A 19109-nucleotide genomic window follows, 5' to 3' on the forward strand; every position below is an offset into this window, starting at 1 on the left:
GACTCAGTAGGCAGGGACATTTATCCTCAATCATTTTTTGTTTCATGTCTTACTCAACAGATCTTTATTCCTTTTCTTTCCCTTGTTGTTTATTTTTAAACCAATTGTTTGAAAACTAGAAACATTTGAGCGTGCTCATTAGAAGAAAAAGTTCTGCATTGCTACCAGCCACAATCTGGGGAGAATCAAATGAAAGAAATTGTATTCTGTTCTATCATATTCATTTTTTTTAATAACTAAGCCTAGCTATACAATGTATCTCTGCTCCACCTGTAAATGGTGAGTACAGTCAGATATCCAGGCCATTTTTGAGAAGAGTTTTAGACACTCATATATAATTTGGAGTCCCATATTTTAGTGCCAGAGGAGTGTATTCAAATAATTTCTTGAAGTTCTATATACCCTGAGGTACAAGAAGCACCTGGCAATGTGCACCCTGCTATTTAAGACCTAGCTTACATTTACAATTGGAGATTAGTATAGAAGCTTAGGTGCCACCTCTAATTTTTGTGAATATCTCCAAATATTAAAAAAAAAAAAAAAAAAAAAAAGGTAAAAATTATACAGTAAACACCATTTTTACTTCCCATTTTTCAAAACACAACTTGAAAGGACTTTTCTATAGGCTTGCTTCATACTGACCTCAAATGGCAGCCCTTATCTTTATTGTGAATAAAATTGTTGCCTTGATATACTTGGAATCTACAGTGAAAATACAACTGAAAGTGGTGGCATAATAAATTTTAAATTTACTTTCCTATTCACAAAGTTCAGAGATTCACCCACAGCTACTAAAATCCCCATTTTGTCTGTTGACAAAATTAGTCAGATAATTGGAGCTACAGTAATATGGGATGTGAATGGTATTGCAGTGGTAGAGACCATAAAACTAAATAGAACTAAGAATCCGAAGAGTTTAAGAGATTGAAATCTCTCTCTGGTGCCTAAAGTGGTTGTAATCCTTCAATTAAATTCATCAGTGTTAGAGAAATTTCATGTCTTTGTATAATAGTAAAAATCAGGTAAGTTGTAAAACCTATATTAGTAAAACCAAGAACAAATTTAAGAAAAGTAAAAAATTAATTCAATCTGAGTTATTTTATCAGCTACCATAGGCAACCAAATGATAGAATTTAGTGACATAACCTTTTGGTTTACATAGGAATATTGGGACACTGTTCAGGCTCATTTATTGTAGTTGATGTGTTTATAAAACTGGAAACAATTTTCCAAAAATAAATGGATAAGTGTGGCTTATATGTATGTATTTTGGGAGAGTTTTAATCAACAGCTTTTGGGACAAATCCAACTTATTCCCTCATTTCGGGTAAATACACAACATGGAATTCACAAATGTAATCAAATGGAAGAGATGGTCCATAATATAGTTAATTCTGCCTCTTTCTGACAAGTACTTTGTAAGCCTGAACAAGCCATCTCATTTAAGATTTTAACTAAGTCTTTATCCAAAGAAAAATTAAGTTTTCTAAAGGGATGTTTTTCACAGTATGACTTTGAACTAGCTCACAAAAAGATAGCTGAATTGATCCTAGCTTGCAAAAAAAGCAGCTCCCACTTGATCTTCCCAGAAGTCATTCTTTTGGAAAATAATTTTTTTGCAGAGCACAAACAAGAAGCAAGTTTACCAGAGATATACTGGCTGAATCTGAAGTTGATAAAAAGAACATTTTATCCAGTGTGACAGTGGCTAGGGAATGAGTTACCATCCCTGTCTTCAGAAAACAGAAACCTGAGAGAAAAATGTTTCATGTTTAACTATAATAACAATGGTTGGACCTTTCCATCCTTCTGCTACTATTAATCTTTTTATTTTATTTCTGTGATGTTCCTTTTGTTTGGTCGTGGCTCTTCAGCTGAACATCTATATTATATTTCTGTCATCTCGCACACATGCAAAATTTCTCCACAGAGACTCATATATAAAGAAGAAATATAAAATATTTCTGTTAGGAACCTCACCACTTTTCCTTCTCTGTTTTTTTGGTGCACATATGATAGCAGAGTATCATTACTCCAGCAATTGGAGCAAATGAAAAATTTGTACCCTTCATGAAAAATACTGGTGACTTTTAAGAACACAGTGTAGACCTCTGTTCCTTTAAATACTATCATGATATGTGGTTGTAAAGAGATAAGAGGAGAGCTTAGGCAGCTTTGAAGTTATCAGCTCAAGCTCTTGATTCCCACTGCTCAAAGTGAACATTTCTCTAGTGGAGCTGAGTCACTGGCACAGATTGTGTGAGTCCTCCTGCTCCTCTGCATGCTCCCCATCAAGATCCAGTGAGCAAGGCAAACAGCTCTGCTCTTCCATGGTAACATCCCAGCTTCTGAGATCATGAGCTCGATTTGAGCACACAGATCCAGTTGCCCTCATATATATTCTTCAATTGTAAAGTTCCAGACCAGAGGGCCACAGCCCAGTCTTGTTTCTAAGCAGGATTTTGAGCCAAACTGAAGACCCACTTCCTCAATGAGCCCCCCAGTCACTGCTCTGCTTGGTGGCAGAGCTGCTCCCAGGGACCTGGTGCTGAGGAAAGGAGGATTTGTCCCTGTTCCATGCAGCCTGTGCTATGAGCAAATCATGTCTGATAGATATGGTACTCCCATGGAGTTAGGGCAGTCTCTGTCCTCCTTGGCAGGAAGACACAAAATACAGCTAGAAGCCAACCTATGCTCTACTGAGTCTGCTGCTGCAGTTTAATCCAGCAGGGAGTCAATCATCACACAGCTGCTCACTCTCTCCCCACAGTGCAAGGTGGGAAAGAACTGGAAAACAAGGTAAAACTTGTGTATTGAGAGAAAGGCAGTGTAGCAGGACAGAAAAGGATATTAAAATAATACAAGTGATGAAAGAATGTACAAAATAAGTGATGCGCAACATAATTTCTTACCACCTGCTGTCCAGGCAGGTACCAACCCCTGGCCAATCCTCCCCAGTTTTATCATCCAGAACAATGACATATGATGTAGAATATCCCTTTGGTCAGGATACTACTGGCAGGGCAGTGTGAAAAGCTGAAAAATCCTTGACTTAGAGTAAGCACTGCTCAGTGCCAACTAGAACAGCAGTGTGTTATCAACATTATTCTCATCCTATATCCAAAACACAGTACTGTGCCAGCTACTAGAAAGAAAATTAACTTTATCCCCTCTGAAAGCAGGAAACTAGACACTTAGGCAATGTTTGGGTTCCAAAGCATGGAAATCTTCAGCCATGCCTAAAAGCCATTCACATTATAAAATCCATGCCTGGGAAAGGGAGGGAAGAAGCAAAAGACTTACCAATAGCTGCCTATTCCATATCTGTCTCTGCTCTATATCTTTGTAATAAATTTGCCATTGAGGATAATTTAAAAAAAAAATAGGTGAAAGAATTTTAATGTTGCAATTCAACCTCAAACAATCACTAAAAGAATCAGATTCTACATCCAAATAGTCCTACCTTAAAAAACTGGTGGGGAAATGTACATATTTTCTGGAAAAGAAGGAGAAAATATAAAATTGCACACAAGAAGCTTAGCTGAAATGGTCTATTAGTTAATATTTACTTGGCTTCAGCATCTCCTTGAGAATGTCAAAACAATTTTTTCTCCAAATGTTTTTTATCTCTAAGTGAAGTCACTTGTAATTCTTTCTCTTTTCAATTCAAAGAATTGTAGTCTTTAACTCTCCTAGACTAAAAATGATCCTTTCAGAAACTCAAAAGTAAATTAATTGTGACACCTGAACAGGGGTTAACCACATAATCTCCCATAAATAGCAAAAGAAATCTAAATCTCCTTGCCTCAGAATGAATATTTAATACTAAAGTCAACTCTCTGAACTTGCCTGTATTGTGTGAAAGTGTGAAAAGGAGAATGAAGTTGCCATGTAATCAATGTTTCAAAACTAAATTTTCTACTGTATATACAGAGTAACACTTCAGTTTATTTAAATTTACGTTGTAGGTTGTAACCATATAACATCATAATTTCCTCAAACAGAGAAGAAAGCAGCACAATGTCTTCTCAGGAGCTGCTGCAATGCATCAGTTTCACACTGTGCCAGTGTGTTCCATTGCCAATGATTTTTGCACCAACATTTTCATCCACTCACCATTATGGTGATTTTGAAGCATGTCTGGGTGAGAAAATTCCATCAGATACCTTAAATGAAACAATATTAAAAAAAAAAGGCAAGCAAACAACAAAAACAACTAAAACTCTGGACTTCTGAAGAACAGTTCCTTTTTTTCTCCTTCAATTCTGTTAATTTTTACACAGACAGTGCAATAAAATATTCAAAAAGATGAAGCACTGTTTTCTTTAGGAACCTCGCCTTAATTTCCTGAGGAAAAATAGCATTTAATGATGAAGAAACATTACTGACAGAGAGAGGAGACACAGAATCATTAATAATTTAGTCTGGAAATTCTCTGACTTTCAGAAAAATACTTGGGATCTACCTGAAATCTTTAATATAAGACCTCTTTTATTACAGTGGTTGGATGCATATATTTAAGAAACCTTCAAATTAAAACTATTTTTTCTATGTTCAGGTTATTCTCCAGTCAACATCACATAGAATTTCACCATGATAGCCCCATAACACTGTAAGACCTGTAATTTTCTCACTCAAAGTAAAGCAGTTAAACTTAAACCATTCTGAATATTTTCCCCTGCAAAGCAGTAGCTAAAATAGGAAAAAAAAAATTAATTTAAATTTCTTAAGAAACATAATTCAGAATGTATTAATCCCTAAAACTGTCAAAGATTCGATTCTCATTGATAATTTGAAACTGGCAGGTGAGTAACATTGAATTTTCACAGGAATAAAAGTAACATTCTTTAAAAAAAATCAGTGATAATGCTCTAGCTTCATATCTCTTCCTATCCAAAAATAGAAAAAGCAGTAATTTAAAAAACATAATTCAAACTTATTCATATGCTCAACCATAATTTCCTGTCTTTTTTCCCATGTAAGAAATCTGTCTGTATATAACCTGTCTTAGGAGGTTCTCTTGTAGTGTGACACTACTTTCATTGCAAGTGCACAGAATCCACATTTCACTTGGAAAGTGATTCATACAGCTCTGCAAAATCAGATAGCAAATTGTTGGTGTTAACAAGGGCTCCCTCTTGTGATATTGTACTGAATTTGGATTAATTTTGAGGCTTTAGACTGGACCCTTATTTTATGAGTGCAAATGCTCCACTAACCTGTTAGGGAATGTCAGGTGGATTGTGTCCTGGAAGCTGGAGATGTGTACAATTGTCCCAACTGTTCAAAAAATTCAGAGAACCTGGAAGTTAGGAAGAAAAACACATGCAATGACATGACTGTTCACATAAGCATGGATTTTTGTAAGAATTGAGAAGAGTCCTATACTTTTATTAAACAATTATCCAACACAAAAAAAAAAAAAAAAATCAGTATGGTCAGAAGGCTGTAAAGTAAAACAGCCTGCTATCAATAACATTAATGTTACATTTTAATAAATACTTAAAATTGTAGTTATGAATGTTTATTGATGACAATATCTTTGTTTGGAATTTTTTCCTAGGTGCTTATATATGGACAGAGCTTTTAAACAACTGCTCCTATTTCAATTCAATTCTCTTTTCATGCACTTACCAAAATTATTTCTACTAAGTTTGCAATAAATACATCCTTTAATTAATAACAAATTGTCTCTTTCCCTTTTAAAAATAATTCAGATTTCATTCTCTGATTTCAGCAAATAGAAAAATATCACTGTATTTGTTTAAGATAATTTAATTCCCTAAGTAAAGATCATGGAAAACAAAGTCAGTAATGTCTGTGGGCATTATGAAACTTGAGCCTCCTGAATAAACATTTCTTCTGGTATTACATACTTTCTCCTCCCAGAGGTCAAAACCAAGGAACAAAACTAAGTCCCTTGTAGACATCTGCAAAACCAATTTTCACCCACTGCCTGAAATGTAAACTAATTGAAAATGGAAATTACATACTGCAGGCTTAGAGAAGGTTACTTGAACACACCCTGCCCTTTCAGCTGATTAGAGCATGTCAGGACTGTAGGAATACAAGGTTTACTACCCCTTTCAATTTTGGCTTGGTCATTTGCAATTATAGGTGCATATATGTCTACATGCAAATATAGGTTTATATGCATATGCTATGAACTCTAAGGTATTAGCACAAAAGCCAAACTGAAAGGATGCATACAGACAGCTCAGAGTAACTTGAATGAATTAGTCAGAGTCAAGAAGCTTTGCATACCATAGATTTTTTAAAATAATATCTAAATCAAATGCTGGCTGCATAAAATGTAGGAGTTCTTACATTGTGTCATTATTGATCTGCCTCCCTCAAATGAGCTAACATTGGTATTATCCTGTCTTCAAGGAAAAGAATGGTTTTCATCAGATCCAGATAGTTATTTCTCACAACAGAAATATGAAGGTGTTTATTTCTCCAACATATATATGCTACTACCACTCCTTCTTGTAGCTTATTTGGTATCACTGGGTCAAATGGAGACAGATTTTTCTAAAAAATGCCTTGGAAGTGTACTTGACTGTAGTAATTTTTCCATAGAAACATCACCAGCTATGTATTTTTGTCCAATGTATGTAGGATCTGCTCAGTTGGATACAAAAAAGAAAAGAGGTCAGCCGCCTCCAAACAAATTTGCCATCTGAGATTCAGCAGCTGAGCTAAAACTGGAGCCAATCTGAAGTCTCTGCTATCTCCACCAAGTTTCTTATGGCTGCAGAGTTTCAGTCCAGGAAGACCTTGGACAAGCATTTTGGTCACAACAGGCTACATGCAATATAAAGAGGTGAGAAAGGGACACTGGAATATGAAAATAATTGGTGCTGCTTCTATTTTTATTTCACTGATTTCAATGCATGCACTAACTTCGGGATGCTTTGCTTAGCAAGGAGACCAAATTGATAGGCTTTCCCAAAGTCCTTGAAAACAAATACCATGAATTTCTATTAAAATGTCATAAACTGACATGGGAGGGAACTTTTACAACATTCAGTTGGGGGAAATGGCAGACTGACTTCCTTTTGAGACACCAAAATATATATAAAAACACAAGACTGAATTATACCAAGAATTACAGACTTCTTTAACATTATGAGGAAACTATGAAGTATATGTTCATGTCAACTGTTACTTTACCTATTATTCCTAGGATAATGGCAATAAATGAGGGAGAGTAGATTATCCAGCATGTTGATTCACATCCTTGTATATTTTAAGCATCCAGAGAAGCAGATAAATCATAATGCCCCCTTCATATTCATTTACCAGCAAAATACCACCATTAAAATAGTCAGAAAGATGAAATCTACAAAGCCCACATAGCACAAGACTTAAAACAAGTTTCCAAAAGGTCTCCTTTAAGCTTTAACAGAACTGGAGCTAGTTATAAGATATCAAAGTGTTGGCAGGTCTAACAGTGTTTTATAAAAGGGGGGATTCAACTGAAGAAATATATGTGGGACTGCAAGATCAAATCAGCATGCATATCCCACTATTGGTTATTCAAATAATGGAATGTGTTCATTCCACTGCCTTTTGATAGAAGTGTTCACTGCTGACCACATCCAGCTACTTTATGTCTTCTCCACATCCCTGAGAAAAGCAGATGAGTCAAACTGAACCTATGTCATTTGCCTCTAATTCTGAAGAAAATTCACCTTTCAGGCTTTTTTTTTCTACCTCATCATTTTAGTGATACAATGAGCTTGAAAGCATCCTCTTACTATCTCAAATCCTGTTTTTATGTACCCACACACATCACTTGCATTGCATATGGATATGCTTGTGAGTACAAAAATGTAGCTGTAAATGCTGTGTATTCCAAGTGGTTAAATACTTGCAGAGTTCTCCATGCTGTGAAGTGCTCTCAGTTCCAAATCTTAGTGAGACAAAATTCTAGACAACTGTGAGAAAACAGAGAAGGGAGAAAAAGGAACCCAAGTGCAACTTGCTGTTACCAAGTCATAACTTCATTTTAACTGTGGCTTTAAACAGGAAACTGCTCTGCAGACAAGAGATGCTGCACGAATTGTAGCAATGGGGAACAAAGAGACACAACCCCCTTTATGCATCCAAAGGAAATCACTTTATTACAGAAATAATCCCCCTTTTAGGCCTTTAGCTCAACCAGACAAAACCAAAACATAAAAAGAGAAGGGCTGGCTCAGCTGCAGTCTGCTGTCCACTCTCACCAGTCTGCAGTCTGCTCTCACCCCCCAGCTGGCTTCCAAACACCCAGCCTGCAGCTGTGCCTTCCTACAAGACCTTCTGGTAAAACACAACCTTAACAATATAACCCCATATCCCACACAAATAAATAATCTGGCCCTGCAAAATTAAACATAATCTTCCTAGTCATGCCAGCAGAGAGGCAGTCACCTGGTTCAGCAAAGTAAAGATTATCTGTTCAAAGTAAAGATTATCTGTTGATAGTACAGGCCATAAAACTTCATATCCAGATGAGTTATGTTGAAAAAAACTTTTTTGCTGGAAAGTGAGTCATGCTTCCCATAAAGTGATGAGCACCAGCTCTGATTATAGATTCACAGAATCACTGTGGTTGGAAAGGACCTCCAAGGCCATCGAGCCAACCTTTGCCAAACACCACCATGGCCACTAAACCATGTAATGAAGTGCTATGTCTACTCATAGCTTTGAGCACTTCCAGAGATGGTGACTCTAACACTTCCCTGGAGAGCTTGTTCAATGTTTAATCACTCTTCCAGTGAAAAAAATTTCCTAAAAACCCACTTGAACTTCCCGTGGTGCAGCTTGAGGCCATTTCCCCCTGGTCTATTGCTACTTGCCTGGGAGACAAGGCCAATTGCCACCTCACCACAGCCTCATTTCATACAACTTAAGCTAGAAGAGTCCTACACTGAGAAATGAGGTAATTGTTCTATATTCTTTAACTTTCATATTGAAAGGATTGGGTAATCAGCAGTGACTTGGAATGGAAAATTTTGTAGTTCCCCTTTATGGCTTCTAATATCTCACAAGATAGAATATGCATACTTTCTGATATGGCCTCAGTTCTCTGTCTCTAGTAAAATAAAAGAAAAACCTAAAAACACAACTCATAGGATCTTGAAGGGAATTCAGAAAGCTGTCCTTATACAATTGCAAAATTTTCAGTTTAGTCTCTCTATAAGTTGAAGAGATCTAGTGTACTTCCCTAAAGCTTACCAATTTTTGCCCAAGGAACAACCTAGAATCATGTACTTAATACAAATTTTCTAAAGGGAAATGTGCAACAATATGTCTACAGAGAAAAGGGACAAACCAAAGTCCTATCCAGGCTCTGCTGCACCTGTAATTCACCTCTAATCAAGGGAGGGGCAGAGGATGAGCTGCAGTCCTGCTGTTCAGCGGAATGCACATGACTAATGTACTGTGATAAGGATGATATATACACCCTAAAAAAAGCTGGACCAAAGAAATGGACACTGGAGAGAGGATGCTTCAACAATATCACAATTGTAAATATCACAATTGGAAAATTGCTGGGTTTCAGTTGTTGGTATATCTTGCATCCCACAATTTACACATAGTTTATTAAAAATCATCAATCTTCTGTTAGAAAGGCTGTGTGAGTCACTGAAGTAGAGCCATCCAGATGCTTAGGCACATGGGCAGAGAGTTTTTCTAATAATTGCTAAAAGGGAAAAAGAAATAAGATAAAACCAAGATTTTAAAAACATTTTAACCACTTTTTTTTCTTTTTAAGTCGAGATTGTGAATGAAGACAAAATATTGTATTTTAATTAGCATTTTGATGAACATTTGGAATCCTTTCTTTCCTGATAGTTCACTTAAAGTTACTATTTTGCTAAATAATAAGATATTTATATATCTTTATTGCTAGTGCCAAAAAAGAAAAAATTTGGGAAAACTCTGACCAATTAAGTTAAGTTTGAAAGGTAAAATTTCCCTGAAAGAGATGTTTTCTGTCTGCTGTTTTGTTCATAGTATTTTAAAAGAAAGAATATTTGGTATACGTACTTTGGAAACACCACTCCATACAAATTCAATATAACTGCACACAAAGTAACAGTCCCACTCTTCACTTTGGTTAAAACATATATTATTACAATATTGCAATTTTATTTGTTACAGAGGACAGAGAAACCCTTCTCTTCCCCTGCACACGTATTTGTTGCAGAGCTTTCAGACTGACTCTTCCTGGAGTAAAACCAGCTGAACATCCCAGACTATGATGACAGCCTGAACTTGGCACTTGTTTACCACAAGGTGCTCTGGAAAGAAATGCACAGGGATGGGCTGCACCCTCCTGGCCTGCAGAGCTGAGGTGCCCTGAGCTGATATCCATCCTCCCAAATTTTTATGTAATATGTAACTGTCATTGGGATATAGAAAATTCCATTTTGACAAATCTTTTCTTTCAAATGGCTTAAACCCCAACAATTTCAAGCCTATGTTGGTTAGAGGAAAGCCCTGCTCCCACTCCAGAAGTTTTGCTATATGATCACATTTCACTGAACAAGTCTTTTCTTCGTAATAGAATATGTATTAATTATTTATCATCATATTCTTGCACAGAAAATATCTTCAAGCATTATGAAAGAAATTTTAAAGATGTGCTTAGCACTACATGTACAGCTATAATATGAGCCAGAACAAAAGTAATCAAGTTTTACATTGAACTCATCTGCATTCTGACCTATGAGAATTTCAAGCTGTTACTAACAAAAAATCACAAAAATAATCACTCATATATAGAATTGTTCCTTTACATCAGCAGCGCTAGGTTCAGTTTTTCAAACAAAATATCATGCCACTGCTATTATGAACTCATCAATATCACAGAAATAAATACAAAATACAGCAGAATCTTTTACCTTTTAATCTGTGCTAGTTCCTTATGTGGGTAAAAACGTGGAACATGTGAACAGCAAAGTTAAAGTCACATAGGTTCATTTTACATTAGACATTGGCCACAACATCCAGAGAACAAAAAACCCAAACAAACCAGCCAACCAAAACAACAACAGCAGGAACAAAGCACCAAACCAAAAGGAAAACCAACAAACCAACCCAACAAAAAACCCACAAAAGGGTAGCTAGGAAAACTACCTGTCCTGGCAATTTCTACAATTACAAAATGCCCCTGAACTGAAAACATAGGTAAGAAAAGACAGACTTAAAGAAATGTCAACATTTTTTGTAAAAGCATTATAACAATACAACTGCCTTTTTTATTATTACTGTTTAGCAAGAGCTTTTTTATGTTCCTTGCTGACTCACTAACACTGTTGTCTCACTTCCTTACTGAGATAACAAGGAAGGATGTATGCTCTCAGTCAAGCTTTCCCCAATCATTAACCATAGGAGCAGCAAGAAATTTGGCTTTCTCTTTTGGGAGAAAGCCAAATTTATCTCTATAATATAATATAATTTTTACATAATTGTTAATAAGGATAGATCCTATGAAGTGAATAAATGTCTTTACATGGGACTGGTTATTTTTCAGTATACCATATTAAAGTTATACCTTATGGCATTTCTCACAGCTAACATACTTAAGTTATGCCTTGATAAGATTAAAATGCCTTGATAAAATGAGCAGATTCAACAAACAAGAATCTAGAACGTATTCATTATTAACTTAAGATATACTGAGATAACTAGGAAACTACAGATATGTAAGTCCAAAGGCTATGTTCTCTGTGATATATACACACTATACATGTTGTCATTTATTCATTTGACAACTTTTTTCTACTGGTACTTCCCTGGCTGTTTCTTCCAGAGCACTTCTCGTACATTTTTCACAGTATCTCATTTATTTTTTCTATTTCAGTTGGCTCTTGAGCTAACGAGCAGGCTCATACCTATGCTAAGAAGTTTTAAATCACTTAAAGGAGATCCTTTATTTCCACAGCACATGACTGATCAGGTTATAATTCACTGAGGAAGCTGCTTGTGAGGTCCTCCAGCAGCTCTAAGTTATCAAATGACACTAATTTACAACAGCCAGGACAGGTGACAGGCTCGAGGTGACCAAAGGGACATTGCCACACTGTGTGACATCATGATCAGTGTATAAAGTGGGGGGAAGAAGGGGGAAGGAGAGGATATGTGGAATGATGCTGTTTGTCTTCCAAAGTCCCCATTACCTGTGATGGGCTCCTGCTCTCCTGGAGATGGCTGAACACCTGCCTGCCATGGAAGCAGGGAATTAATTCCTTGTTTTGCTTTGCTTGTGTGTGCATCTTTTGCTTTACCTGTTAAACACTCTTTATCTCAGCCCACAAATTTTCTACCTTTTACTGTTCTCTTCCAAATCCCACTGTGGGTGGAGTGAGCAAGCAACTACTTGGGGCTTGGCTGCTGGCTGGGGTTAAACCAGGACAGATTGATATTTAACTATTTAATGATGTATTAGTAAAATATCCATTTATATAAATGAATGTACTACACATATGCCCAGCAATACAAAATACATCAGTTTTGCTTAAAGAAATTGCAGGCTGTTATATAAAGAACCTCTCATCAACTGTAGCATGATTTCAGGAAACAGGTCCTTTCTTTATCTGCACATAAATTTATTTCTATCAGTGAAGTAGAGCGTGAAAGATTCTGCAGCTTTATTGAGATAAGGGAAGTAGAAGAATTTAATTCTCTTTATAGAAAAAGCTGTAAGTCTTGAATTCACATCTAACTTCAGGCAGATATATATATATCTGTTGCAAAGAACAAGCAAGCATAAATACAGTCAATCAAAGAATTTTCAGTGTATACAGAGATGAAGATTTCCTGTGACTAGAATAGGTAATCATTAGTTTATTTAATACATTAATTATATAGACAAAGAAGGTGAGGTATGTGTAACTGTCTTTTCACTTCTAGAAATCATATAGAGAGATTTGTAATACGTATTAATGAAATATTTGTTGCAAAGGTGATCCAGCCAAAGATACATTGGATGTGACAATGTTCAAATCATGTCCATATTCTCCTAATTTAAGAGTGTTTCTATTTTCTGTATCCTATTTTTATTTATTGACAAGGGGTTTCAAAAGCATCATTCTTTTACCTGCTGTGGAAATATTCCTGCTAAGATATAGAAGATCAGAAATAGCAATTTCAAAATATTTTATATTTTTAAATAATAGAATAATCAGAATATTTTAAAATATAGTTTAGGGATCCCTTTTAATTAACATGTAGCTAATGCAATCCAAGGTGGCTGATGCTTTAGTTTGTATAAATGGTGTTTGTGTTCTTCAAGTCTCAGCAGGAAAAAAACCTCACAAACAGATCAGAAAGGTCCTTCAAAAGGATCTTTATTCCAAATAAGTTGCACCTATACAGGCTTTGTTTTTGCTGATACCGTGATATCATTCTAATAATTATTGCTTATATCACTATGGACATTTCAAAGCTCTTGCTGATACATTTTCTGAGCTGGATTTCCTTCTTATACTTGTTATTCTTGTTTACAATCATGTTAATATTTCACTAGGGCTTAAAATTCAACACGATTGTCAAGGTGCAAACTTCAGTCTTGACTGCCCCAAAGGCATTGCTACAACTTCTGTGCCTTCAGTTTGCTTTCACCTGCATCCTGCAGGCAGGTACAGGAGAAACACGTGTTGGGCTGTGCCTGTCCTGCACTTTCACCATCCAGTTCTGACGTGGACTGTACCTGCTGAGAGCCAGGCAGGAGTTGGAAAGCACCAGGGAATCACATTATGTTAGATCCTTCCAGCTTCAGGCAGTTAACTCAGCCCATTTCATAGAACTGGGAGCTTCTGAAGAAAACCCAATGGAATATATGCACAAACCGCTGGCAATCCGTAAGTGCCAGCTTCTCTTTACTTACTTGACTTTACAAGTTGTGTTTTTTGGGTTTTTTTGGGTTTTTTTTTGGTTTTTTTCCCCACAAAATTCGTTAGAAATCCTTTGGACGCCTTAGTTTTGAGATTTCTGGCGAAGTGCTTTTTAAAGCTAAATCCTTTGGGCAACTGAACACTTTAAACTTCCACTGACTTCAAAATTTCTGGACTGGAATTTGATTAGCAATTTGGTGGTAATGTTCAGGCTTCCCACTACACAGAAGGCAGGGGGTTTTATATTCTAGCAGTTTTTCTATTACGAAAAATCTATGCTTTCCAGAACATTATAGATAATTTTATTTTTAGTAAGTGTGGTTTTATTACGCTTTAGAGTCCAAATATGCTTCTGTCATTAAATGCATTGCACATATAAAATAAATATATAAACATATGAAATAAATATAGCATATAGATGTATTTGCACATAGGGTTAAGTGCAGTTTTGCCTAAATACCTGCTCTAAGCGTCTTCTAGAGCAACAGCACATTCTGGCTCCTCGGTAAAAAGGGTTTGAGCTTGCATTCTTGCATGAGCCAGCAGCATTGTTTCCCTCTTAACCACCAAAGTTACTTAACCAGTTTGACCAGGATCTAGCATCCTCCTGAGTAAAGCCTTAACTACTCTATTGAGAGCAGTCCTTTTCCACAGCCAGCCCGATGAGTAAACGCTTACCCTTTTTCCTAGGAGAAGCAGTAGCAGCTCATGGAGCTGCCCTTCACAAACCTTGAAGTAGCTTTCATCTTGCTGGCTTTTGTCATTTTCACCTTGTTTACCCTGGCTTCTATCTACAGTGACTCCCATGACAACAAAGAAGGTAATGATCTAAAATAAATGTGGTACTTTACAGGTTTTACTAACTAATGCTCTAATTACATGTTGGGCGATTTTTCTTGCCGATAGACTTACAGCACCTGACGCCAGCCCTAGGAATACCATATGAAGGGCCAGAGGGTAATAGGTTAAGGCATCAGTAAAATCACAAGCATAGACATTGTGTAAGGTGTGAGAACGAGACCTTTTAGAGTTGGGTCTGCCCCCTCGGTAGGAGCTGTGCCGCAGAGCTGAGGTCAGCACTGTGAGCACCCTCTGCTCTAGGTAGGGGAGGATTCTGTTCTGCTCCATGGTCTGAGCAGTTATAAAGTGCTTAGGCTGGCAAAGCTGAGGATGTTCTTGTAATCAAGGTAAATGTTTGTTTTCTTCAGGCTGAAGCCAAGAATTTGCTGCCTTTTAAGAAAGTATTAAGAAAATGCCATTAAAAGCACGGGGGGTGGCGTCTTTCTCCCATTCGAAAGACTTTGAAATCTGGAAAAAACCCCAACCAGATCCCCTGCTAGTTCTACAAAGGAGATTTAACATAACCTCACACCACCAGCAGTGAATTCCCATGTTGCAGTAGTGCTGTCACAGACACCCTCATGCCATCTAATCTCTTGCTGGCAGGAGCATCATCCAGGCTGCTGGAGTGGAGTGGGAGCACAGAGCTCTGGCCATCCCTGCCAATAAAGGAGTTCCTCTCTTCTTCCCAGCCTCCCATGGGATCACCCTATCCCTGCTAAGCTTCCTCAAATTGGAGAAGGGGGGGAGGAAAGGAGGTAGGGAGAAAGAGACTGAAATAAACTCCTGAGGCACACAGCAATAGAGCTGTTGGTTTCTGCCATATCTGATTGAAACTAATCCTGTGTTACCTTGATTTCTGTCTAAAATAAGATACTTATTTTATGGACATTTTATGAGCAACCCTAATGGAGTGCTCTTAACATATGTCTCATATAGTAAAACTCTGGCCTGCCTAATAATTTGTGAAACAATAGATAATAGCATGAAAGGTAAGGCAGCGCTGGCTGCTTGCATGTCAATTAGGTTTCTTTCTTGCTCTTCTCAGATTTTACATCATTTCTAGACAGAAGGGGAAAGTGCCTGAAAACAATACACATTTGTGTGGCCAAAGTGTGGTTGCCATGAGAACTGACCTCATTCAGACAGCGTGGACACAAGCAGTTTTTCCTGGGAGAAGTCTGTTGTACTGACAGGGCAAGGACAGCCACTCCTCATGCTCTGGGGAGAATGGGGGAAGCACGTGCTGTAAGGTGTGCAGTCCTGGTGGCAACCAAATTTTGCATAAGCAGGAACTTGGAAATGAGATTCTGTTTCACCAGTCTATACCTGAGATATGTTTTACGAGATCAAAAAGGAAATTTAATAGAACCGTATTGATTTTACACTTATGGCTGTCATTGTGCAAAGACAAGGTCAGGTCCCCTCCCTTGCCCTCAGCTTCCACAGTAACTCACTGCAGAGTTGTAGGGTAGCTACTTCTAACAGCATCTCCTTAGTGTCAAAAACTGCATGAGAACTCACTTGTCCTGTTTATAATACCACAACCACACTTTCAGTTTGCAAAGAGAAAGCTAAATATGCTGAGTACTATATGAGAGCAGAATCTACAGAATCTTCATTTAAAAGTTCATTGTGCCAAATATGTCAAAAACCTTGGTGTGCCCTCAGCAGGCCTAGTTCTCACATTCCTAATTAGAACTACATTCAAAGAACTTTGTATGCAATGATTTTGGACAGAAAATTAGTGAGAACAAATTATGCTTACTATTCTAGTTAAATAACCCTGAATTCAGGCAACATCCTTCTGCAATAACAGAGCTTTGTAACCATGTTTATGCCTTTCTCCTACGATGTTTTTTTTTAAATCTGCATTTAGAGGGAAGACCAGCAAGCAGGGAATCTATAAAAAGCCTGCTGCCTAAGTTACAGTGGCAACAGGAGAATGAAAACCATACAGCCTCTTTGCACTAACGTTGGCAGATGTTTGGTTAGAAAAGCTAAGTGAAACATTTAAGTGGGATGCTGTCATTCATTGGTCTTATAACACACTCACACAGCACCGGGTCAGTACATTCTACTCACATGTGGAAGAAGTATCCTTTGATTTCCCTCTTGCAAGTTATCTGAACAGAAAAGGAGGGCTACAGGGGGATTCTGATTTATATTCCAGTTCTTTAGGTTCAGTTACTTAAGAGGAGGTAGTTGTACTTTTTTGTGGGAATATGACTGTGCCTGTTTTATTTTCTCTTGTGGCCAGAAAGTTTGTACATCATTTGCTTTTCCCACAACACAGAACACAGCGTGTACTTTACAGATACTTATTTAGATTAAGGAAATGAGAAATTGAAACATTATCCTGTATTTCTCAAGCTTCTAAGGCAACTTTTGAGGGAAATTGTTCTAAAAAAACCAATCTCACAGCATATTACAGTATTTTATCATGGTATAGAAGAGGATACAGTGCAAAGTTGTTCCTGTTCCAGCTCAAAAACCAGTGCTCAGATTTGCCACTTCTGCGAAGGAAAGGGAGGGAGAGAGGAGTGTGCATGGCCAAGTGTGGCAAACTAGACAAATCAAATAGAGTAATTAGGAAGTGAGGAGGAGTATGCTTACCTTCTATTAAAAGATAAGCATTTTCCTCCCTCAGAAAAAAATTAGGGTATGTTCTGTAAGATTATTCTATCTTTGAGCAAATGCAGTAATTCATGCAAATGCAAAGAATGTCCTTCAAAAGTCTGTATCTACCTGAAGAAGAGAAACAGAATATTTGGAATAATGTTCCCTTGTTCAAGGAAGAAAAATAAGAAATATGAGAGCATTTATTCATTAATTGCAGTGGAAGTAAGAGAAACTCCTGATAACATGACAATTGAGATATTTGAGGAAGGGCACCAAACAAGTAGAACACTACTGAAAAACACAGAAATGTTTCACTAGATTTGTCATGAGGAAACTTAGCTCAGAAAGCTAAATTTAAAACAGGCATGTATCATTATGCATAAGTACAGAAGCCTACAGAAAACCTAAATGTAAAATCAGGAATATACTCATGGCCTGTGTTATAAAACCTGCTTTGCTGGCATTACATTTTGTTCTTTGCAGTTAGATACCAACAGGATAGTGTCTGGCACAAACTGCAGGACATGGATTAGAGCAGAAGTCTGGAAATCTGTAGTGGTGTGATGTTCTGAAGGAGGCTGCAACACGTGTTTCCTGCTGCCATTTTAGGAGAGGTTAAACCCACTGTCACAACTTCTATGAAACATCATTTCCATGCCCCAGTGCCACTGTAGCTCTTTTATATCAGAAATAACTGTGAGGAAGCAGTCTTCTGATTTTGTAGGATTCTTTCTTATGTGCAGCACGTAAGCCTTGACTTTAATTCTTTTCACTGTTTGACCAGTATCCCTGTCAGGAACCAAACAACAGCTCCTTGAGGCAAAGTGCAATGTGCTTCATAGAGTTTTGTTCTAAGGAATATAAAAGATGACAGATTTATTGTAAAAAGATAAAAGAGAGTGAGATTTTAAGATTTTAAGGACTTGTGATGTATTTGCTGCCAAGAACTGACAGTCATTAGAAGAAGAGTTCCAAGCAGAGTCTATGCAATAAATCTCCCACTGGAGGGAGATGTCTAGTCACTGTGAGCCACTAGCTCTGGTACTCGGAGAAGAATTATCTTCCAAAGACCAGAAATGGCACTTGAATCCCTCAAAGCTTTGCTTTCAACATTGTCTGCTAGAATTGAAATCTCAAGTCTGATGATTAAAATGCCTGTTTTGCCATTCATATCTCCATTGCATGACAAGCTATTCCAAACACAGGTGCAGGCAAGGGAGTTCCTCTATTTACTCAGCAGATTTTTGCCTCAGGGCAACTTGATTTCGTATGCACTAAATTGAATTTCAGTGGAAGAAATTTACTGTTTTGTTCCAGTTACACCTAATCCAAATGGTAAGACACCAAGGAAGACACCCAGAACATTTGTTTCTCCTTATCTATATTAATTTTTACAGGAAAAAAAACCCACAAACTATACATATAGTGGAAATAAAGGAAGGATTGCCTACACTAAACCAGTATTTACTTGCTTAAATTTTTCCATATTTAAAAATAGTGACCCTAAAAACTGAGGTGTCTGAGCTGATCACTTTGAAGATTTCATTTGTCATGACTTGAGTACTGACATACTGAGCAGTGATAAGTACAAACAGTAAGTGCACTCAAGAGCTTGCATCCTCTGATGTTTGAGAATTCTAATATTTTTAATATGTTGTATATTAGGAAAGTTTAATAGTTCCATAATTTCTCTGAAGATATTTTCTTTTGATCACAAACTGCTGGTAGCTTTGTGAGGCTGTGGAGTCATACAGA

Source organism: Oenanthe melanoleuca, chromosome 4 (assembly GCF_029582105.1).
Source record: "Oenanthe melanoleuca isolate GR-GAL-2019-014 chromosome 4, OMel1.0, whole genome shotgun sequence".
NCBI lineage: Eukaryota > Metazoa > Chordata > Aves > Passeriformes > Muscicapidae > Oenanthe > Oenanthe melanoleuca.